Source organism: Diceros bicornis, chromosome 4 (assembly GCF_020826845.1).
Source record: "Diceros bicornis minor isolate mBicDic1 chromosome 4, mDicBic1.mat.cur, whole genome shotgun sequence".
In the NCBI taxonomy this organism is placed as follows: Eukaryota; Metazoa; Chordata; class Mammalia; order Perissodactyla; family Rhinocerotidae; genus Diceros; species Diceros bicornis.
The window spans coordinates 54033322-54041265 of NC_080743.1; the positions used below are offsets into that span (position 1 = coordinate 54033322).

At 45.4% G+C, this 7944-nt stretch overlaps 1 non-coding gene across 1 annotated transcript; it reads left to right on the forward strand.

Moving 5' to 3' along the window:
* Positions 1 to 7335: 7335 nt before the first annotated feature.
* On the forward strand, positions 7336 to 7499 carry LOC131405088 (U1 spliceosomal RNA). The gene has a single exon (XR_009219947.1). It is a non-coding gene; the product is annotated as a U1 spliceosomal RNA (small nuclear RNA).
* The last annotated feature ends 445 nt before the right edge of the window (positions 7500 to 7944 follow it).

Genomic DNA, 7944 nt, shown 5'->3' on the forward strand with positions numbered 1-7944 from the left:
AATCCACTTATCTTTGTGATGTAGCGCCGTGTGTGTGTGTGTGTGTGTGTGTGTGTGTGTGTGTGTGTGTGTCTGTGTGTGTCTGTGTGTCTGTGTCTATTAAAACGCATTAAGCGTTACGACTGGCGGCGAAACCTATTCTGTTCTTGAAAGTTCAAGTTCATTCATCGAAAATTTCATTCATTTTACTTTCTTTTTTTTTTTTCCCCCCGTTCATTTTGCTTTCAATCTTTAGGTGGGGAAAAGTGTTTTGAAAAAAAAAATTTTTTTCCCCCTATCGCCTTTCTGAAACGCGTGTTATTCACGTTTGGACCTCCTGAGCTCATCCACTTTCCTAGTCCACTTTCCTGAACTGAATGCCTGTTTTCACTTCTCTTTCACTTGCTCTTACTTCCGTTTCTGGGAAATGTTCTTGACATTATCCTCCAACTAATTTTTTTTTCTTGTTTCTAATATTATGGCTTTACTATCCAAGTATTATGTTTTTCTCTAAGTGTTCCTTTCTTTCTTGCAACCGGTTCTTGTTTCGTATTTTCATTATCTCTGAGACTATTAACTATAGGGTGTTTTGTTGTTGCTGTTTTTAAGTTTTCTCCTGTAGAAAAAAAATCCGGGGTTTCCAGGGAGAACTATGCATCTTCTACCGCACACCCTTCCAGGTTATCCGATTCTAGCCCTGTTCATTGACTTTGAGCTTTTTAGTAAGTAATTCTTTGGAAATTGTAGATTACTGATGGATATGTAAATTTGTCCTTCCTGGTAGTTATCATAATTTACTTCCTCCCTCCAGAGAAGGAAAGAGTTTTGTTACCGAACCCAAACACAGGTTCGTTTAACCGCAGCATAGCAGGGCCAATAAAGAAAAAAACCGAAACACCAGGCTTGTGGCAAGGAAAGAGGTTTACTATTATCGAAAGGCAGCCACACGAGGAGATGGGAGTTAGAACTCAGATCCACCTCCTCGAAGGGAAAAAGGTAGGGGTTTGTAATCTGAGTTTTAGGTAGGGGAGGGAGAGCGTGTGCTGGGGTTTTAGGGAGGGGAGGGGGACCATGTGGCAGTGCTGGTTGGCACCTTCCTGCCGGCCTATGTTTGGCCTGGAAGACTGAATTTCTTTTCCGTTGACTGTCTGGACTTTTCTGGTTAGTTTTCATCTTCAGCCTGCGTTTGGCCTTGTGAGGCTGAATCTTGATGTCTGAACCTTGACTTTCTGGGAAAGACAGCTCACTCATATACTAAGGAGGGACAGAAAGACCTGGTTAGTTTTAAACAACAGTTGATTATGCTGAATATGCACAGCTGCAGTTAGCAAAGCTTGTCTCAAAGATTTTATTCTCTTCTTCTAGACCAGGGAATATTTTTTTAACCTCTTCATCCTCGGTTTCAGTTTGAGTCTCCATTTGCAATTCATCTCCATAGCCCTTTACTCTCAAGTTCTTTACTTTGTGTTGTTTTGACTGTCCCTTTAAACAGATTTTAATGTCTATCTGCTACCCTCTATCTTACGAGTAAAGTACATCCTTTAACACATCTTCATTGTCATAACTATGCAAGTCATGATTTTACCTTTTTCTGGAAATTATTTTTTAACACTTCTCCTTGCATATGTTCTGCACATTACCAGTTGCTCATTTTAGAAAGTTCTCTCTTCCACATCACATTTGTGCTGGATATTCTCTGCCCTTCCAGATTCCCTTGTTTCCTTTCTCCCCTGATCTGTGTGCCTGAGGCTGACCCCCTCAGCCAGCATTTCCGGGTCATCCTTGCCCTCTGGATCCAGGTGGGTGCAGCCAATGCAAGGAGATCAGAGAGGAGGGGAGAGAGGTCAGGGTGTTTTTAAAGCCCCCAGCAACCTTCCCACCAGGCCTCCGTTTGGCGTCACTCATTTATTCCTCCTCCAAAGACTATGGTCCTGTCTAGAGATCCTCCCCTAGATTACAAGGTCTCCTTGGGCCTGGTAACTACTCTCTTCTCTTCCTCTTGCTGTGGACTGCATTGTATCCCCCTAAAATTCATATATTGAGGCCCTAACCCCCAATGTAATGGTGTTTGGAGATAAGACCTTTGGGAGGTGACTAGAGTTAGATGAGGTCATGAGGGTGGGGCCCTCATGATGGGATTTGTGCCCTTATAAGAGACACCAGAGAACTCCTCCTGCCCCTGCCCCTGCCCCTGCCCCTGCCCCTGCCCCTGCCCCTGCCCCTGCCCCTGCCCCTGCCCCTTGAAAGGGAGCAGAGTGTGCCACGCCAAAATATGCCACTTTGGCATGTGAATTGTTTTGAACCGAGGGCAGTCGGGACCCAGCGGACTCAGGAACATCTCACCTCTCCCTTAACTGTCTAAAAAAATTTGGATGGGGGCGGCCAGCCCAGTGGTGTAGCAGTTGAGTTCCAGTGTTCTACTTCGGCAGCCCAGGGCTCGCCAGTTCGGAACCTGGGTGCGGACCTACTCACTGTTCATCAAGCCATGCTGAGGTGGCGTCCCACATAGAAGAGCTACAACTCTACAACTATGTACTGGGGCTCTTGGGAGGGAAAAATAAAAAAAAAAGAGGAAGATTGGCAACAGATGGTAGTGCAGGGCCAATCTTCGGTAACAACAACAACAAAAAATTTAGATAAGGGGCCTGTACCAGAACAAGAGCTATTACTGGAGATAACTTTTTTATCTTGTGAAAGATGACATGAGTGGAGCCATTTCAGAGGAATTGCTTTGCACGTCTTGTGTTCTTTGTCTTCCAAACTGGACCAAACTGCCACCATTTCAAGAAATTGGTAAGGACAACAATATCCTATTTGTAAGACCGATGAAATTGGACTTTGCTGATGACTGAAGCACTAACTAATCAATGAAGTGCAGTGGCCACTTTGGGGGCTCTTTTGAGCTTCCAAAACTTGTGTTTATGCAAACTAGACTTGAGAACCACAGATTTAGGATGAGAAATAAGATCTTTGATTTCTAAAGAGGCAAGCATGCCACCTTCTGGCACACCTGCTTAAAAACTATGGTCCCAGAAGCTGTAAATATTTACAAAAAACAGCAAAATCTTACTAAGAATGTTTCTGTGTCCTGAGAGCTTGGCTTGGTAACCGTCGGGTTGGGGGCCCCAAGACACAGTCAGACAGAATTGTAGGGTTGTACCCCATTTGCAGCTAGGGTCCTGCCAGACTTCTGCCAGCCCCCAGGGGAATTACATTGGCCATCAGAAGGAACGTTCCAATTAGATAAGATCATCTAAGAAGTGCACTTAAAAGCACAGGCTTCAAAATTCCAAAATAGCCTTATCGAAAGTTTCATTGCAAAAAGCTAATGAAAAATTAAGATATAGGAGGTACCTAAAAGAAAAGACTGTACAAAATCCCGTTAAGTTAATGCCTTTAGAGACACCCTTATATCTACCTAAAAGGAGGGCCCCATATGGGCCCCTTCCAGAATAACGAGACTCTGAGAGATTTTCTGGTAAACTGCTATGTTATTCCCTTAAACAGCCAAGGAGAAACTAAAATTAAAAATTAATGAAGTTGTTTAATACTGCCAGAAATATTTACTCTTTGTCCCGGCTGAAAACTGACAAGATATTTGAGAGGATTTAGTTAAGTTATGATCAGACATTTGGCCAAATTGGAAGTTGATATTCGGAGCCTGATAGGAAAATTATTTTATAGGAATTCTTCCCTAATTTAAAATAAAACTATGTACCCAGAGGGAAAGAAGCAAATTAGGAATGACGTAGTTGGACAGGTAGATCAACCTATGATGTCATTTAAGTTACCACCCAATTTCCGAGGAACTGAGAGCAACTGTCCTTATCTCACAAATCTTTGTGAAACTGGAAATGCACCTCTAGAGGCAGTTCAGATTCCACTCATTCCCTTTCACCAATCCCCAAAACCTCTCCTGTTTATCTCAAAAGGCTTGTAACCTCTCCTGGAACTGTTATCTAGACCATCACCACTTCCTAAACCCGAAGGAAAAGAGAGGCAAAAGGCTACAGAAGCACCTTTGTCCAAAATCGAGCATCTTAAGTGTCTTCTCCACAAATATTAGTAGAAAAAACCTTTAGTCATCTAAGCAGGTAACCTTAATTTATTCTATCTGCCAGAAACATAATTTGGATCCAACTATTCTTTCATCATGAGTGAGCTTTGTATTACTGTACCTGACTCATGGCAGTAATTTTTTGTTTGTTTGTTTGCTTGTTTGCTTTTGTGAGGAAGATCTGCCCTGAGCTAACATTCATGCCAATCCTCCTCTTTTTGCTGAGGAAGACCAGCCTTGCACTACCATCTGTTGCCAATCTTCCTCTTTTTTTTTTATTTTTCCCTCCCAAGAGCCCCAGTACATAGTTGTAGAGTTGTAGCTCTTCTATGTGGGACGCCACCTCAGCATGGCTTGATGAACAGTGAGTAGGTCCGCACCCAGGTTCCGAACTGGCGAGCCCTGGGCTGCCGAAGTAGAACACTGGAACTCAACTGCTACACCACTGGGCTGGCCGCCCCCATCCAAATTTTTTTAGACAGTTAAGGGAGAGGTGAGATGTTCCTGAGTCCGCTGGGTCCCGACTGCCCTCGGTTCAAAACAATTCACATGCCAAAGTGGCATATTTTGGCGTGGCACACTCTGCTCCCTTTCAAGGGGCAGGGGCAGGGGCAGGGGCAGGGGCAGGGGCAGGAGGAGTTCTCTGGTGTCTCTTATAAGGGCACAAATCCCATCATGAGGGCCCCACCCTCATGACCTCATCTAACTCTAGTCACCTCCCAAAGGTCTTATCTCCAAACACCATTACATTGGGGGTTAGGGCCTCAATATATGAATTTTAGGGGGATACAATGCAGTCCACAGCAAGAGGAAGAGAAGAGAGTAGTTACCAGGCCCAAGGAGACCTTGTAATCTAGGGGAGGATCTCTAGACAGGACCATAGTCTTTGGAGGAGGAATAAATGAGTGACGCCAAACGGAGGCCTGGTGGGAAGGTTGCTGGGGGCTTTAAAAACACCCTGACCTCTCTCCCCTCCTCTCTGATCTCCTTGCATTGGCTGCACCCACCTGGATCCAGAGGGCAAGGATGACCCGGAAATGCTGGCTGAGGGGGTCAGCCTCAGGCACACAGATCAGGGGAGAAAGGAAACAAGGGAATCTGGAAGGGCAGAGAATATCCAGCACAAATGTGATGTGGAAGAGAGAACTTTCTAAAATGAGCAACTGGTAATGTGCAGAACATATGCAAGGAGAAGTGTTAAAAAATAATTTCCAGAAAAAGGTAAAATCATGACTTGCATAGTTATGACAATGAAGATGTGTTAAAGGATGTACTTTACTCGTAAGATAGAGGGTAGCAGATAGACATTAAAATCTGTTTAAAGGGACAGTCAAAACAACACAAAGTAAAGAACTTGAGAGTAAAGGGCTATGGAGATGAATTGCAAATGGAGACTCAAACTGAAACCGAGGATGAAGAGGTTAAAAAAATATTCCCTGGTCTAGAAGAAGAGAATAAAATCTTTGAGACAAGCTTTGCTAACTGCAGCTGTGCATATTCAGCATAATCAACTGTTGTTTAAAACTAACCAGGTCTTTCTGTCCCTCCTTAGTATATGAGTGAGCTGTCTTTCCCAGAAAGTCAAGGTTCAGACATCAAGATTCAGCCTCACAAGGCCAAACGCAGGCTGAAGATGAAAACTAACCAGAAAAGTCCAGACAGTCAACGGAAAAGAAATTCAGTCTTCCAGGCCAAACATAGGCCGGCAGGAAGGTGCCAACCAGCACTGCCACATGGTCCCCCTCCCCTCCCTAAAACCCCAGCACACGCTCTCCCTCCCCTACCTAAAACTCAGATTACAAACCCCTACCTTTTTCCCTTCGAGGAGGTGGATCTGAGTTCTAACTCCCATCTCCTCGTGTGGCTGCCTTTCGATAATAGTAAACCTCTTTCCTTGCCACAAGCCTGGTGTTTCGGTTTTTTTCTTTATTGGCCCTGCTATGCTGCGGTTAAACGAACCTGTGTTTGGGTTCGGTAACAAAACTCTTTCCTTCTCTGGAGGGAGGAAGTAAATTATGATAACTACCAGGAAGGACAAATTTACATATCCATCAGTAATCTACAATTTCCAAAGAATTACTTACTAAAAAGCTCAAAGTCAATGAACAGGGCTAGAATCGGATAACCTGGAAGGGTGTGCGGTAGAAGATGCATAGTTCTCCCTGGAAACCCCGGATTTTTTTTCTACAGGAGAAAACTTAAAAACAGCAACAACAAAACACCCTATAGTTAATAGTCTCAGAGATAATGAAAATACGAAACAAGAACCGGTTGCAAGAAAGAAAGGAACACTTAGAGAAAAACATAATACTTGGATAGTAAAGCCATAATATTAGAAACAAGAAAAAAAAATTAGTTGGAGGATAATGTCAAGAACATTTCCCAGAAACGGAAGTAAGAGCAAGTGAAAGAGAAGTGAAAACAGGCATTCAGTTCAGGAAAGTGGACTAGGAAAGTGGATGAGCTCAGGAGGTCCAAACGTGAATAACACGCGTTTCAGAAAGGCGATAGGGGGAAAAAAATTTTTTTTTTCAAAACACTTTTCCCCACCTAAAGATTGAAAGCAAAATGAACGGGGGGAAAAAAAAAAAAGAAAGTAAAATGAATGAAATTTTCGATGAATGAACTTGAACTTTCAAGAACAGAATAGGTTTCGCCGCCAGTCGTAACGCTTAATGCGTTTTAATAGACACAGACACACAGACACACACAGACACACACACACACACACACACACACACACACACACACACACACGGCGCTACATCACAAAGATAAGTGGATTTGAAAGGAACCGGTTTCCCCTGTAACAGAAAGCCATGATCTCAAGAAATGCACAGGCTTCAGCAGACCGCCAGACACGCGCTAAGGCAGGACAAGCGTTAAGAAGCCGCGCGCGCCGCAGCAACGGGTGGGGGTGGGAGGGAAGGAGGGTGAGGCCGACGTCACTGCCCCCGCCGGCCGCGGGCTCGCCAGTTGACCGGCTGGAGGTCGCGGGAGGAGGGAGGAGCGGACGGGGGCGGGGCGTGGGCTGGAGGGAAGGGCTAGTCCCGTGACGTCACTGGGGGCGGTGTAGCCTATGTAGATATGGCAGCGCAGGGGCTGCTGGTTCGGCATCTGCTGCTTAAACACGATATGATCTCCCGTGCTGTGGGAGCGAGTCCAGGGCTGTTGCTTGAAATTGCGTGTGCTAGCTGTGTGGAAGGGCTAGGGAGGCTCGGGGGTTCGGGGAGCAGAGCGACCGTGTGTGTACTGTGTAAGGCGTCTGAGGCTGCAGCGGGGCGGCAAAAAGTTTTCTCATACTTACCTGGCAGGGGAGATACCATGATCACGAAGGTGGTTTTCCCAGGGCGAGGCTTATCCATTGCACTCCGGATGTGCTGACCCCTGCGATTTCCCCAAATGTGGGAAACTCGACTGCATAATTTGTGGTAGTGGGGGACTGCGTTCGCGCTTTCCCCTGATTATTCCGGTTCGTTAAAAATAGCTTTGACTCTGTGTTCTCGTTGTTTTCGTTTGCTTGGTGGTGTTGTTTTTCTAACCGGCTCCGTGAGCAGAAGAAGCCCAAAGGAGAGTAATAAGCGGGTACGGGTAGACCCGGAAAGGAGCGTTCCGGTGGTCCCTTAGGGACTCCCACGCGGGATTTCTCGTATTTCCTACTGGGCTTTATGCTGGCGCAATCCTGATCTCCCGAGGTTTACTGAACGTATCTCTATCCATACGCGTGCGCGGCTCCAAGGCATCACAGACCTCACCAGAACGGTATGCAGAGTTGTGTTTGGGGGGCGAGGTTTGCGCACGCTCTCGTTTCGAGTTCTGCGAGATAGAAACTGCCTACAACCATTCGAGTGTTATCTGCGTTCCGCAGAAGATGTAACTTGCTTGTCTCGTATAGGTAAAATGGCTCC